Source organism: Cuculus canorus, chromosome 2 (assembly GCF_017976375.1).
Source record: "Cuculus canorus isolate bCucCan1 chromosome 2, bCucCan1.pri, whole genome shotgun sequence".
In the NCBI taxonomy this organism is placed as follows: Eukaryota; Metazoa; Chordata; class Aves; order Cuculiformes; family Cuculidae; genus Cuculus; species Cuculus canorus.
Window position 1 is genome coordinate 33,490,084 of NC_071402.1, and position 15,863 is coordinate 33,505,946.

The window sequence follows — 15,863 nt, forward strand, 5'->3', positions numbered from 1 at the left end:
TTGCCAACCACCACTGACCACAACCTTCTTGTGAAGTAACTTTGGTTTGGGGAAGTGGTTTGGTGCTTCACCTTGGTCCAGCCACTATGCAGAGCACCTTCTATTGTCATATAGAATCCTTTTTTTGTCACGTGTCACAATATGATCAAAAAATGGATTGGCTTTGTTGTGCAAAGGAAGCACAGAACAGACATTGTAATGGCGATTTTTTTTTTTCATTTTCATTCAGCGCTTGCAGCACTCATTTGTAGAGCTTTTTTGATTTTCCAGTTTGGTGCAAATGCCAAACAACCATTAAGTGGTCAAGCTTTAGTTCCTTTACAGCTTCTCAAATTGTTTTATGTGGGTTTCAATAATAGCCCTCAATTGGTTGTCATCTATCACAGAAGGATCTTTGTGACCCTCCTTATCTTCAAGGCTTTAATTTCTGTTATGAAATTTTTGGAACTAATGTCAAACTGTACATTCAGTGATGGTCTCCTGTCCAAATGCTTGGTTGATATTGCTAGCTGTTTCGTCTTTTGTACTTATACAACTAAATCACTTGAATTTGCCTTTTTTTTCCATCTTTAATTTGACAGCATAATATAAAATAAAATGAAGAATGAAAACAAAATCATTACCATAAATAAGTAGACTGAGTTTCATGCTTTGAAATGCTGTACTCTATGAACACAGTTAAAAAAAAGCTTAATCCAAAATAAGCATCACAGTTCACAACAACAAAAACAGCAATTATTTTTGCACCAACTTAAAGCTGACCTCTAAGCCTACATTTATGCTCCCGAAGAAAACAGGGCTGGAGCATGGGGTTGAGAACTGGATCACAATTGTTCTTGCTATTTGAATTTTAGTACATTCATTGGCACAGCTTAGCCCCTCCCACCTAGGGATTTGACTGCCAGCTAACAGGAAAATGCATAGATATTCTTGCACAAGGTGGCTATTCCAAACAGGATATTTCCGAAAGGTAGTATAGAGGTAGACATCCTGTCCCTGCAGGGGAAAAGCATTTTCCATAGAGACCTCAGCTGGTCAATATGACTTCTCTTCAGGGCTGTTCTTCCCCTCATCTAGTTTGGTAGATATATTCTCATGCTCTGAGAATCGTAGTGAAATGTCTGACCTCAGAGCAGGCACCAGACTTGATTGCAAATGCAAAGTCCTTTGCAGTTATAAACTTGTAGGAGTTGGTAGGTAGAGTATCACTCATTGAGTAGTAGTGGGTCTTGAGGGAGCCTTTCATTCAGAAATTCTTTTAAGTACGCAGTTATTCTACTGCTGGGCACTTTGTTCAACAGTGAGAGAGCTGTGTGGAAGTTAAGGATGTTTGATAAGAAAAAATAAGCTTAACTCCTGTTAATAAGCTCATAAGCTTAACTTACCTGTTTCTCCCTACAAAGATTGCCAATTGAACATAACAAATGCAAATTTTCTTTGATTTTTTTTCCAATAGCTGAAATGCTTCAGTAAAGATGGACCACGCTAGAACCTTATCAAAGCTATTACTACTGAATCTGAGCTCTGCTTGGTCTACTAGGACAGCAGTTTCCAAGACTAGTTCATATTGCTTGAGGAGGAAGCCCTCTAACAAGCTCTGAGAAACATTATGCAGTCAAATACATCAACTACAAGATGGTAGAATTGACTCCATGCTTCCTTACACAAACATAACTTATACAACTTTATATTGTTTGGGTGGCTTGCCTGAGAGATGAGTATTTGTAGAGAAATATGCCAGATCTTTAATTTTCATTGTTTGGAAAGACACCAGCGTGTCTTGCAGCCTTCTGTAGGGTAATATCAGCAAGTCCTTGTTTTATCTCCTGTACTGGAAAGGGTACAAAAAAAATGAAAGAAGTCTGACAGTTTGACATGTTTTACAAGTTGTTTATAGACTTGACTTTGACAGGAATTATTTACTGGAACCTTCATGTTCCTGATATTTATAGGATTTGGATTTATTTGCAGCAGCGTGTGAGTTTCTTGGTTTGCAGAATCAATAGATGGAAGGTTATGCTGACTTTGCAGGGTTGGTGAGTTTTGCAATGTCTTGCTACTCTGTTCACCAGCAAATTTTGCTATGGACAAATTACTGTTTGGCTTAGACTCCTCGTTTTGGTGACCCACAGGATGGAAATGAAGCCTAACACACGTCTTCAGAAGAAACCAGAGTCAGAATATGTTTTTTCATTATATTCTTGAAATGTTATCAACCTGCATTTTATGCTTACTTAGTAATCAGAATGCATAAGCTGACAGAAATGTCAGCTTTTGGCACTGGCTTTGTAGTAAAACATTGAATAGAGACTCTTCTAAGAACAATCAGGCTGGGTGCAGAATGGAGGACTTTCTAGACCCGTGGAACAGGGGTGAGCAGAAAACAGATCATGCTTAGAGCAACACATAACATAAGGTAAATTTATAGCGCACTTTCTAGGTGCTGACTTACAAAGTTACTTGCTTGGCATCAAAATATTCAGGCATTGTTTTTCTGGAGGAGCTTGTAAATATGGGCGGTTTTTTTTTTTTTTCCAGAGTGGCGGATATTTCACTGTTTTGTATACAACGGAGATTTTTCAAATCACTGACACTGTAGTAGGATGGTTTAATAAATTCACAATGTTGTAACCATTGATTCCACATGGAATGGCTTGCACGTGCTCCCCACATGGAGGTCACAGGTACAATCATATTTAATTTCAAAAAACTGATTACTTGGACAGATTTCCTGAGCTTGCAGTTTACTTGTGTAACTACTCTGTAGAACAGGTGGCACTTGGTGATAGTAGAAAGTATATGCTTATCCTGAAGTGACAGCCTTCTGTTCCAGTTAGGTTTTCTGAAACAATGTTTTTGTGATCACTGAAACCTCACATCGCAATTTTTTGTACTTTTTTCGTATCTCACTATATGGTCCATATTCCACTTCAGGATCCATTGTGGCAGATTTATTTTCCTATCCTAGCTGAGAGACTCCAAGAATGTTCCACTATTATCAATTTCTATGTTATAACCATGTAGCTCAGAATCACTGGGCACACAAAACATCCGGATATTTCTAATAAGCATTATATCCCTTCAGTACTGATGTTGCCAGCTGAAAATTCAAAACTGATAGGTTAAAAACTGAGCTATAACTAAGCAAATATCATCTTCAATAGAAAAAAAGTAGAAAGGTAAGAATTCCACACTGCTCTATGAAGGCAGAGAAACAAATCTCTTGCTTCAGAAATCCATTCCAGTTTGGTTTACGTTCTTTTAGTGCAAGCTAATATAGTACGACATATTTACTTTCCCACTTCCTTTTGTGTTTGTATATGGAATTTCGCTTTTGCTGTATATAAAAAAAATATTTAAAATGGTAAATCATCCTGAGGAAATCAAGTTTTACATAAATAAGAAAAATCATCTCCCTCCGTGTTGCTTGAATTGATAGTGACAGGTTTGAACAAACCAATGTGGCAAAGCCATAGTCACATGATTATACAACCTGATTGGATAAGTTCAGCCGTGAGTATCATTTTAGTGAAGAGATTGGGAAATTTCTTTTTACTTAATATATGTCCAAACTCTTATATAAATTCATGTAGTCCTTGATACTCTGAATTGTTTGAGGTATGATTTGACTTGGTTTTCCCAGTTAAATATTCAATCTTTAACAAATTAACTCTCAAACTATTTCAGAGACTTACTATACTGTCTGCTTTGTTTTATTGATTATTAACTAGTGTCTTTAAACATTTCAGAAGTAAATAAAATCTTCCTGCTGCACTGTCCAAGAGTCATCTGAGGATATGCACCACACTGTTCGTCATTGTCCCAGCGAAGTACCCTGTGGGCAGAGCCGGCATACTACTTCTTGGTTTTAATTGCACATTACCAGCTAGCTAGTGCGAACATTCAATGACAATATGCATCCAAAGACTATAAAACATGACAAACAATAAAAAAGTAGACTTTTCTTCTAGGTAGTGAGTCATATCTTTTCATATTAGTGTGGAAAACACCTGCATCCAGTTTTTATTTCCCTGTTCAATGCTTAATTTGAAACTAAGCAGTTAATTTTATGGTCTGTTGCCGTTTGTAGTGTTCAGCTTCAAAAATATAGTCTTACCTTGTTATTTGTTTAGAAGTATTTAAAAAGTAGAAACTCCATCTTTTCCCAAGGAAAAAAGATAGCAATACTTCTTAGCAATGTTTGTGGCAATCTAAGGTCCAAGAGACTGAAATCATATATCAATGTAGGCTCATACCAACACATTTCTAGTAGGAAGAATATAGATACAAAATAAGGAACTAAACAGCACTGGAAGATACTACTGTTATGGAATTTTCTAGTTATTCAGACATTTGCTATAAAATTTCCATCTCCTCCCTGTCAGACTAAAATAAACCTGGTTTTTGGAGCATGATTTTTAATCTAAATAATTTTCTTGATCCACTTCACAAAGCAGCCTTGTGAACAATTCTTTTGGCATAATGGATATGACACACTGAGATGTAGGGTAGGAAAAATAGCCAAAGACAAAAAAGAAGGGGATGAGAGCTTTTGAAGTATTCATCTTCTGTAATAACACACACTGGAATGCTTGAAAATACTTCGTTCAAGAGCCCTAAAAAATATGCATGGTATCATAAATTAAGCTTCCTGTGAAACAAATAATATTCTTTAAGAAAAAATAGCTTGTACTAATAAACATGAGCACCAGTATCCTCAAACTATACGTACATTGACTATGATACTGTAACCTTTCTCTAGCAGTTTGAAAACACTGATGCAGACCTTCTTCCACTGCTTGCAAGTACTGTGGTACGTCAAAGCAGCTCTTTTGCATGCACACAGGAGAGATATCTCAGACACTGCTGAGCTGCCAGTTTCCTAGCAGCATCTCCTGAGAACCTGCAAGCTGTTTTCAGTGACAATTTCCACTGTGTCTATTGAGAATATTTTGATATTCCATTACAGTCCCTGATACTGAAGGAAAAATATGACAGTGGCATCACACTCCATCTCTTGTCTTACCAGTTTTGCTGCTTCTTCCTCGGGTATTTATTTTTCCATCCTTTACCTCCTGGAGACTGTCTACCATTGAAGACATCACTGAGCCACCTGGTCATCATGAAGTATGCCCATCAAAATCATATACTATCTCAGAATGTTTAAATTGTGTATTTGTTTTAAGTGTTGTGTGCTTCCCACCTTTATTATATTGTTATGGGTTATGAATGAGGACCAAATTCATGAGAGTGCCGAATGCAAGATCCTAGAAATTTCCTGCAAGGGACCTCAGGAAGTCTCTAGTCCAGCCTCCATCTCAAAGCAGGATCAGTTGTGAGATCAGGTCAGGGCTTTAACCAGTCAGTATTTTAAAGATATCCTGTGTCAGAAATGGAATGGCGGGGCATAGAACATGACACTTAATATTTACCAATGGACCTATCCTTCATGAAAGTCATCAGGTCCTTTTTCTGAAGGCATTTACAATTTTGGCCTCAGCAACATCCTGTGATATTGAGTTCCATGGTTTAATTCTCTTCTCTATGCAAGCACTTCCTTTTGTTTGTAAAATAATTTCTTTACATGCTGCTTCCTCTTTGCCTGTGAAAGTTTTAGTCATCATTCATTTTTATGGATCTCTGTCACAGCCTTCCTCAACTGCCTTTTCCCAGCTGAAGAGTCCTAGTTTACATAACTTCCATTCTGCTGATCCATAATACTTATTTTTTTCTTTCTAGTTCTGCTGAAACTTGTTTACAGAAGACATGCTGTTTAAGATATTAGTCTAATGCAGATCTAAACAGTGCTGTAAGAATATTTTTTGTTATATTTCCAATTTTAAGGGCTGATGAAGAGGTGTGATGTATCCTTTCCAGATAAGAGAGCTTCAACTCTCGTCAGCTGAAGAATGCACAGATCTATTTTTCCCTTCAAGTAATGTTTCAGATTTATTCCTGTAAATGCTGCCTGGATTAATTCTATTATCTCTGCTCAAGTGGACCTTTTTGTGTCTCTTCCAAAACCTGCTTTCAGTTTGATAAGCCAGACTGCTTAGGCATGACGAATGACTCTGTGGGAATTGGTCAGTCTATCCCACTATTTTAAAACCTTTTTTTTTAATTTATTTCTATTTTGGTTATTCCAGGAAATCAGTGTGGCAGGTTTCTTCATAGGATTTAGTCTTGTAATTTCTTTCATGTTACCCAAAATGAATTTCAAGACACTTCAGGTTTTTTTTTGTACTGTAAAACAAATCAGGTCTTTGGTAGTTTTACTGTATTTTATTCGAGAAATGCCTAGAGCTACAGTTATCTCATAGAAAGCTGGTAAAACTAAAGCTAAGATAAAGGTTCTTTTGCCTCAATGTGAAGGTCCTCTAACTCTTAGCCATCCTGCTTCCAGGCAAACAAATCTTCCCTAGCATCCCAGCCTGCAGTGATCTATGGCATTGTTTAGATAGATGTGCTTCTTATATATTGAATCATTATGACTGAACCTCCCCTACATGGTTTGCAAAATGTTACACTTTCAGGCATGGGGGATGTTTAAAGAAGAACTTTTATTATCCTTGATATCTAAAAAAAATATTACCAGTCTGGACAACCACCATCACACTTAATCCCACTCTGAATAGTACAAGATCTTGATCTGCAGAGGACTCTGGAGCAGATGACAAGCCCTTTGACCTTCTCACAATAGTACTAATCCATAAAGATGGACAATTTTGACCTTGCACTCATTCAAAACTGCTGCCGATGCTCTGTGGCTGTTTTAATTAATGGGCTTATTGGGTCTTATCACATGAAATGACAAGTGGAATGCAATTTGTTGTGTCTAAAACCTGAAGGTAGTTTCACCTCATTTTTTTCAGACAGAGTAAATCTAGTTTACTCTAGCATTTTTTTTCAAAAATGTCAACGATTTCATTTGATCATGTATTTTGGGGGGAGAGGTTTGGATACAATTTTCACAGTCAGTCAGCTAGATCTGAATTTATTTTACCTAAAGACTTGCAATCACTCAGCACAGTATCCACTTGGGAGCAGCAAGAGGTATTAAATATATCCAGCAAACCAAAAGTTCCCATTCCTTCAGGGACAGAGCTAAAAAGACACTGAAGATGACATTTGACCCACTTGCACTTAATTTATAAAATGAAATACAAAAGCACTCCAAATAAAAATGGAGTTAAAAATAAGGTTATGAGTATTAGGAAAAGGAAATTAATGAAATGTGGATTTAAAATTTCTACCACTGCAGGGGCAAACAAAGAAATAGAAATGAGCTAAGCTCCACAGGTTTTAAACAAGTACTCGGGACATTAAAAAAGCATACTCAGTGTTACAGTTTCTGGTTTATTTTTTTATAGCCTAACTGACCTATAGAGGATTCCCAGGGGATGAAATAGATTCTGTTGCACTTGTTTCTTTTATAATCAGGAAAAGAAGCATCATAGAATGCCATAACTCTAGCCTCAGACTGCTCAGAAGTTTGCTGCTCTAATTAAAAAGTGAATGTTCCCAATGTTTTGCCAAATAAAGCTCTTTTATAACAAATAACCTTTTGATGGGGAAACCACACTGTTTGGACACCAAAAAGTAATTTTAAGGCTTATCTTGAGTCTGTGCCATGGTAAATAGAGGCTAGAGCTTCTTGCCTTTCCTCTCTTTACTGAGGAATCAAAACAGACTTATTTCAGCAAACAGCTTGTACAAATATTCTACTGTAAACGTAACTACAGTTTGGAGTGACAAATTCTCTTCTAATGACATTTTTTTAAGGATTACTCACTTTTACATTAGGGCAATGCTTCTATAGGATAAGGTTGTAGCACTTTTTCTTTTATTAACATAAACTGCTTTTGTTTAACTGCCACAGAAAACCTCCTTTTCTTTTCATGACTTTTTTTTTCAGCCTTTCTCTTCCATTTTCTCTTCCTTTTTATTTTTTTTAAACGTTTGAGTCTATCCAAGCAAGTTACATTTGGACTGAGGAGCTCAGAAAACTCAGTAACTACAAGACATTTTGAAAACACATGATATGTAGATGTTGATAGTTGTGGGCTCAGTCCCACTCTTACTAACATTAACTCAATACTCTTTCAATTAAATGCTGTGTCAGTCTGTAAATAGAGCTGCCTTTGCTAGAACATCCGCGGGCAATACACTTGAGAGAAGCCATAGCAACCTAACTTGCAAGCCTTGGTAAGGTGCGCCTATGGATAGATAACAGATCATAGAATTGTAGAATCATAAAATGGTTTGAGTTGGAAGCAACCTTTAAAGGTTGTTTAGTCCAATTTATCTGCAGGAGCAGAGACGCCTTGAACTAGATCAGGTTACTCAGAGCCTTGTCCAGCTTGACCCCGAATGTTTGCAGGGATAGAGCACCTGTCTGGGCAACTTGTTCCAGTGTTTCACCACCTCATTGTAAAACAATTCTTCTTTATATCTAGTCTGAATCTACCCTCTTTTGTTTTAAAACCATTATCCCTTGTCCTGTTGCTGCAGGCCCTACTATCCCAATCCTTCTTATAAGCCCCCTTTAAGTACTGAAAGACCACAGAAAAGGTCTCCTTGGAGCTATTTCTCCAGGATGAACAATGTTAACTCTCTCAGCCTTTCTTCATAGGAGAGATGTTTCATTCCTCTGATCGTTTTTATGACCCACCCTTAACTCGTTCCAACAAGTCCATGTTTTTCCAGATGTAGGGCTTTCCTCCACAGCCACTTAACTTCTTAGCTTAAAAGCATTTTGGTCCTTTCCATCAGCTTGGAAGCATCTGTTAAGGTATGGCAAATCAAGTCTAATCCCATATGACTTAAGATGTAATGATGCAGCCTCTCTCTTGAATGTTTTTAGTTTGTATCCTCAAATTTCTTGGTTTAATTTGGTTCAGTCCTGAATACTGAACTCCTGTTAGTAAATGAGGCAAATTCAGTCTTATCTATACAAGATGCTGGGGATCTCCTTGTGGTCACCAGAAACCAGGAATTGATATTACATTGAGAGAGGCATTCAGCAGCTCACAGATGTTCTTCTTGAGTTAATAAAGCTAGGCCATTAATACAATGAGATATCACCAAGACTGGTTAGATAACGCCAGGTCTGGGATTGCCAGCCGCCCAATATGTTTACCACCTTCTGAGAGGCTTTTTTTTCACATATTGAAATCCATGTCTTTGTAATACTAGAAAGCGTGTAATGTTATTCCCAGAAACTAGAAAGCAATAGGCAACATCACAAGTGATGTTGATTTGTCAGCCTGGTAGGTACAGAGTAAAAAGGGAAGAGGTTGAGGTAGCAAATGTCATGATATCCTTACCCTTTATTTACTATTGTATTTCACGGTGTGTATTAAATATTACATTTCTGATGTCTTATTGCCACAACAAGACAAGAATTGCAGACAGCACAGAACTGCAGGTAATCCATTTTTATGACAAGTTTTCAGTATGAATGAAGAATAGCAAACATAAACCATTCTAATTACTGTATTCTCATTGTCCTCCATAGATGTCACACAAAAGGGAATCTCTTCAGTTATTTTTTTAAAATAATTATATTTCATATTAGTACATGTTCTTAAGTAGACCAGTTATCTGTGCTGGCCACTTCCAAAAACAAATGTAAATTATCCTTGCTCAGACAGTTCAAGAAATGCATGTCAACAATGAATAATAGTTACGAGTATTTATGAAATATCTAAATGCTTTGGAAAAATTAAAACCAGTCTGCAATTTCTAGTTATTCAGATTCTATTTTGATGTCTATGCAAATTAGTATACAGTAAGGCTGTTATAATGCATGTTTTTTTTTAATGAATTGCAGAATATACATATAAGCCATAATTAGAGCTCTTGGGAACAGCATTACCTAAATCTAATTTGCTGACATGCCATCATAAGGTCAAGTAAGTCTTTAAAGAAAAGAACTCTAGTAACCTGAGATCAGAGACTTCCAGATTGTTCTTCAGCTTTATACCATTGCATATTCATGCACATGTTCAGCAGAAAAGCTAACCCTTTTGATAATAATTCACGAGGCTCTAAGTCTGCTGTTACCCTTCGCTGAAACCATTAAGCAATAGATTATAAATTAAGATGCATTTCTTATACAATGAACTTGGTTTTAACCTTTGTCCTTCACAGAAAAATAATTTTGGGGATTTCAGCAAGGGAAAGAAAAGAAATTCTAATGACTATTGGAACTTCCTTTGCACTTTACTGCCATCTCTACATATTCATACAGCTCAACTAATTTATCAATAACTTCCTTATTTCTTTTGGCTGCAATCACTGTTTATTTGAGTTGGTATGTTACTTTTGTAACAATAGAGCACTGGCATCTATCGCCTTACCGGTGGCTGTTCTATACAGTGGCAATGTTTTGGCAGAACTGATTTTTCCTCTCTATTATGGGATCTTTAACTTCAGAAAACAAAACAGTAAAATGTGGGGTTTTTTATTTCCTGTGTTTTTTTCTTAACAAGTCTCTTGGTAAAGTTTAGGAAGTTCTTGTTGACAAAACATTAAGGAATCTAGGTCAAAAGTCCTAAAAAGTGTATGGAATTTTCCATAAACAATACTGCAGAGGTTTGTGTTCAGTTCTGGTGTTGAAAAGTGACCTCTGAGGTATAGGTTGCAGTTATATACTGAATATTAAGATACCAATCTCACTACTCATGATTGTGTTGAAAATATGCTGAGGTGACCAACATCTAAAAATATGACAATAATAAAAATTTGTGATTTGGGATTAGCAATGACTAAAGACTATGACAGTGAAGAAAAATAGTGGAACCTAATGTCTTACTATGGATCCATTTACAGCAGAAGGGGTTTTCGATCCTAATGTCATATAGCACAATGGATTTATTCTGATTTATCTGTAATACACTGAGTAAATATTTTCCGTTCACAGCTCTTTTGAATATGGCATTTATGGATAGTTTTGAACATCAGTTTCATAGTTTGCTTTTTAATAATTTTTATTTATTTTAGAAGCTCCGGGAGAGGTTAAATTCTCACTTTGCTTGGCACTCCACAGACAAATAGCAAGCTAGACTCCCTTTCTCAAGGAACTTGCAATTTGAGTATAAAGACATAAAGAAGAGAATTTCTTTGATTTGGCTGTTTTTTAAAGGAAGACTTCCTTAGGATTCATTGTATCTTGAGGGTTGTTTTTTTTTTCTTTTCTTAATTACAAAATAGTATACATTTCCTAGATTTGTTATTTTGTAAACGCTTTCTTGGTAAAATCTTTCATTTTTTGAGTAATAAAAAATTCTTCATATGTTTGGTAGTGAGCCCGGGCTCCCTTCTTTGAGGGTTTTATTTAATACTACCCAGCTTCTGGCTTAAAATGTGTGCCTTCCTCAATGTGCAGGAATATTTCTCAGGCTATGTTCAAAAATCTATAATATATGCACACATGCATGCATATGTGTGAAAGCTAAAATATATACAAATAGCTGGCTATGTAAAAAAACCTTTCATGACAAAGGAACAGTTTTTATGTGGATGGGAAGCATTACCTGAAAACATATGTCTGGCCAATACTTACCCGAGAAATACTTCTAAGAGACTTGGTTTCATTAAATCAGTCATTGTGAAACTACCTGAAGTGCTTAGGTGATAAGAGTGTTAGGTAGATCTGGGCTTTCTGTAATTATTACTATCTTCTGAAGCAATAGTATAAAATATTTAGAAAGGGACTTTTAACATGCTGTTTCACTGACTCAGCAATTTTTAAAGAGCAAAAGTAATACTGCTATTCATCTTGACAGTCCCCACATCTTTATTTGTTAATTATTTAGCTGATACTGATTTACCTGCAGGAGTTGTATACAAATGAACATAGCAAAAGGAGCTGTCATTATCTGCCTTCAAACAGTACAAAAGCTCTTGCAACTGATAGAAATGTTGACAAAATCCTTGGCCAAAGCGACACTTTAGTTTTCCCTTGTTTTTGCTATCAGCCATGTAACCTCTTCTTGCTAATATTATTATACACATGGAAAGTCTCCCAGCCTGTACCCCAAGGCGTGGATTCTCTGGCTGGCAGGCTGGGGTGGGCTTTGCTGTGTGGCACATTTCTGGCTGCCAAGGAGGAGCAAAGGAAACTAGCAAAGTCTTACTTTCAAAAAGAAAACAAGAACTCTCAATATTGATTGTTTATTAACATACACGCAGAGAGTTTGGATTCTGCGGAGGAAAAAGTTGTCTCAACACTTAAAAAATCACCATGGACCGTAAAACACAGCATAAAATTTGGTGTAAGTTTTTCAAATACTTATGGATGCACTTAACTTTATTAGCTTGAACAGTGCCAGGCCATCAAAGGGTGCAAAGTCTGAGAATCAGGGACGAATTTTGCTATTATTATGATATGATTAACAACATTTTAGCTTTGAGATTTGAATTTTCTGTCTTTTGAGTTCATTTGTGTCCTCTTTTATGGCCTAATTTACCTTCAAATGTGATCAGCGATCCATGTGAGATTTTTCTAGAAAACTTTGAAGTCTTAGATTTGAAAGTGTCTTGCCAGTTATCTGAGGTGAGAATCAGGTCAGCTGTATTGTTTAAACAGCTTTAGTCTGAAAAAGAACAGTTTGGTTAAGCAGAAAAAAAAGTGACATTTATTTCTGAGAAACCATTCTCATTCAAGAAAAAACCTTGTGTCTCTGATACTTGCCACATAACTTTGTAAAGGACACCATTAGATCATGCCTGGCAAAACACAGCTTATTATTCTTCTTATTTGCTGGGTGCCAGCATTATACAGTTTCACAGAATCAGGAAGAGATGGAAACATATCTCCTGCCATGAGAATTTTACAGTCTAAATAAGCAGATCAGATAAATCCATCCCAAAATGCATAGGAAGATCCATGACAGAGGTCTACAGAAGCATGTTGCTGTATTTTCATTTAAAGTTTAGGCTTGACGCCAAAGACAAAAAAGTCAAGGAAGACAAAGATCTGCATAGACTGAGATACAACATTTTAAATTATGTGCTAGCAAAAATTCCAGTACATTTGGGTTGTCTGTTGAAAATACCAAGTTATCTAAGGAAGAAAGACAACAGAATAGGATGTAGTTGTGCATACGTCAGTAAGTGAAATGTGCTTTCAATGAAGTAGAACTATATTTGCAGAATATATCTGGGGAAACATGCCAGGAATTCCAACTTCCAACCATAATCTTGCTTAAACAATATTAATAAAATGGGAAAAAATATTGTCTTGTTTTGTGTATTTCTTCTTTGTGGGCTCCAATTACATAATGTTTTGCTCGTCTGTCATGTGTTCTGCCCCCAAGTGAAAAGCTGTGTCTTAATCTAGTTTAAATTAATTTCTCACTTTGGTATATGGGATAAAAGCTACCCTTCCAATCAAAAAGTCTTTTTCTACTGAGTTATACTAATGAGTAATTAGCTGTTACCAGGTATCTTAAATAATTAATGTAGGCTTTGAAAGACTATGGGTGAACGGTCAAATAAAGCCAATTAATTAAGACAGTGATCAACAACTCTTGTTATAAACTATATGGCTTGATTCTGTAACAACTGTCATGTATTAAATTTCTGTATAACTAAAGCATCTGTTTTAGAAAACACAATATTCCCTGGCTATTAATAAAGCTGGGGCCACTTTAATTGTTTTTGAATGTCAGTATTGTGTTACCCAATGCCTGCTGTGTTATATTTAATTAATTTTTAGAAACAAGAGCACAAAAACAATTTCTCTGAAACCCACAGGGAAGCTGGATGTTCAGGTTGAACCTTTATTCTTAAACAATATTTTCATCTTTAAAATCCAGTCTCCAGAAGAAAAAGATAGCCTAAAGTTAAATAATCAATCTCTCTGTGATTGTGTGGGACCACATGGAGTAACACTACCACACGTGTTCCTAAGGTGACCTTAAGAGCATTTTGCCAATTTTAAAGACCAAAATCAGCTCACTTCCAATCTCTCAATTCTTTTGTCAGGGCTGTGATTTGTCAAAGGAATAATTCTAACAATACATCTCAACTGGATGAAGACATACATTTTAAAGGTAATGGAGAGCAGCACTAATCCTAAAATTCATAGAATCATTGAACAGTTAGGGCTGGAAGGGACCTTAAAGATCATCTAGTTCCACCCCCCTGCTATGGGCAGGGACATCCCACTAAATCAGACTGACCAAAATTATATAATTCCATCCATACACAATGTTCATAACCCCAATTCTAGAGGCTACTTTTTAGTTTTTGGACAACTTCAAATGTAGGATAGGTTTAAAATCTCAGACTAGGGAAATTATCTCAGTTACATTCGAATAAAACAGGAATGTTTTCTGGGCTGGGTAGCATCAAAAAGGTTATACCAGGTTTTCTGTATTTGTTCTATGAACATCACAGCCTGGCTTTGCATATTTTGCATATACACGCAAATGCATGCATGCTCATATTTGAAATGTCCATATTCTTCCACAGAGTTTTAAACTTCAGGGTTCTAGGATAGTTGTAGTAGCTTCCTTCGATTAGTTGATTAGTCGATTTTCATTTATCTGATTTACAGTTATGAAGATTTGAGATAGCTAATTCTTCTTCATTAGTTCTCAGGAACTGTTTCACCAGTAGCCTACTTCTCCTCATTCTGGAGACAGAATGCTTATATTGTACATCTTTATTGCCATAAAACAGGTTCCTTGGTGTAATCTGTGGTCACTGATCATAGTTGCTAGTTTAAAAGCTGCACTTAGCTGTAGCTTGCACCAAGATATATAATAAAGTTTATTAACTGCTGGTAAAACCATCTGTATCAGGTCTAGCTGACATTTGACTGTGTACACGTGTGAAATTTCCTTGAGTATTACGTTTATTGCCTGTTCTGGAGAAAAATGTGAAGATGTGCAAAGATGTTGATGAAAGGTGGAATTGTAACTTACAGAAGAAAAGACCACATGGGTCTCATATTTATGACTTGCATTTTGTTGACTAAGGGCAAGGATTACTCGGAATACCTGTCAGCAGTGTGTCTTCAAGAGTATAGTGTTTTATTTGATGATTTTCAAATCTGTGGAGAATTTGCAAAACAAACATCCTCTTATGTTTCTGTTATAGCTACCTTAACCAGTAAAATTAAAACTTTTCCTGTCCAACTGATGTTTACGGATTATGTTCTCTGTAGGACTGACCATTGCCCTACATCATTTCCTCAGAAAGTTTTTTTTACATATGGTAAACATTTGAACTTTGTCATTACATAGTTGAACATTTAAACCAGGAGAAACAGAGAGGTATTGCAGTAATGTTTGGCACACTATTATCAGTTGAAACTGTAATTGAACAAAAGTTCCCGTAGTTTAATTCCTTTTTACATGTTCATTTATTTGGAGACAATGATGCCAATTCTTTGGAGCATGACTGAAGTGCTCAAAAAATTACAAATTGATTGGAATACAATGCACCTGCTGTGCAACTAAAATACTTGCAGTATTCAAGGTGGGATAGCAAAAAGTATTTTCCAGTTAACTCTAATTATTACAGGGTTCTTATCTATTTTAATGATCACAAACTTAGACCCAAGCTTTGCAAACTCCTGTTTTATGTACAGTTGGTCCATTTAAAAGTATAATCATTTTACACTGCTAGGGTATTATATATGTATCAGGCAGTTCTAGTATCACAATATGACTAATTAAATAATTTCAGTCTCTAACTGTGGTGTCACAAAGGGATAACTCTGATGAAAGTGTTCTATTTTAATTAATTCATCTTTTGAATAAAAATCTTTCATGCTTGTACTGAACCTAAAGGTGAAAGTTCTCAAAAATACGTTGTTGTATTTTTAGTTATAATCCCAAGAGTAATAG

General features: G+C 36.0%; 1 long non-coding RNA gene across 1 annotated transcript; it reads left to right on the plus strand.

Moving 5' to 3' along the window:
* Positions 1 to 2,298: 2,298 nt before the first annotated feature.
* On the plus strand, positions 2,299 to 4,713 carry LOC128851392 (uncharacterized). Its single transcript, XR_008448751.1, has 3 exons — positions 2,299 to 2,416; positions 2,539 to 2,684; positions 3,750 to 4,713. It is a non-coding gene; the product is annotated as an uncharacterized LOC128851392 (long non-coding RNA).
* The last annotated feature ends 11,150 nt before the right edge of the window (positions 4,714 to 15,863 follow it).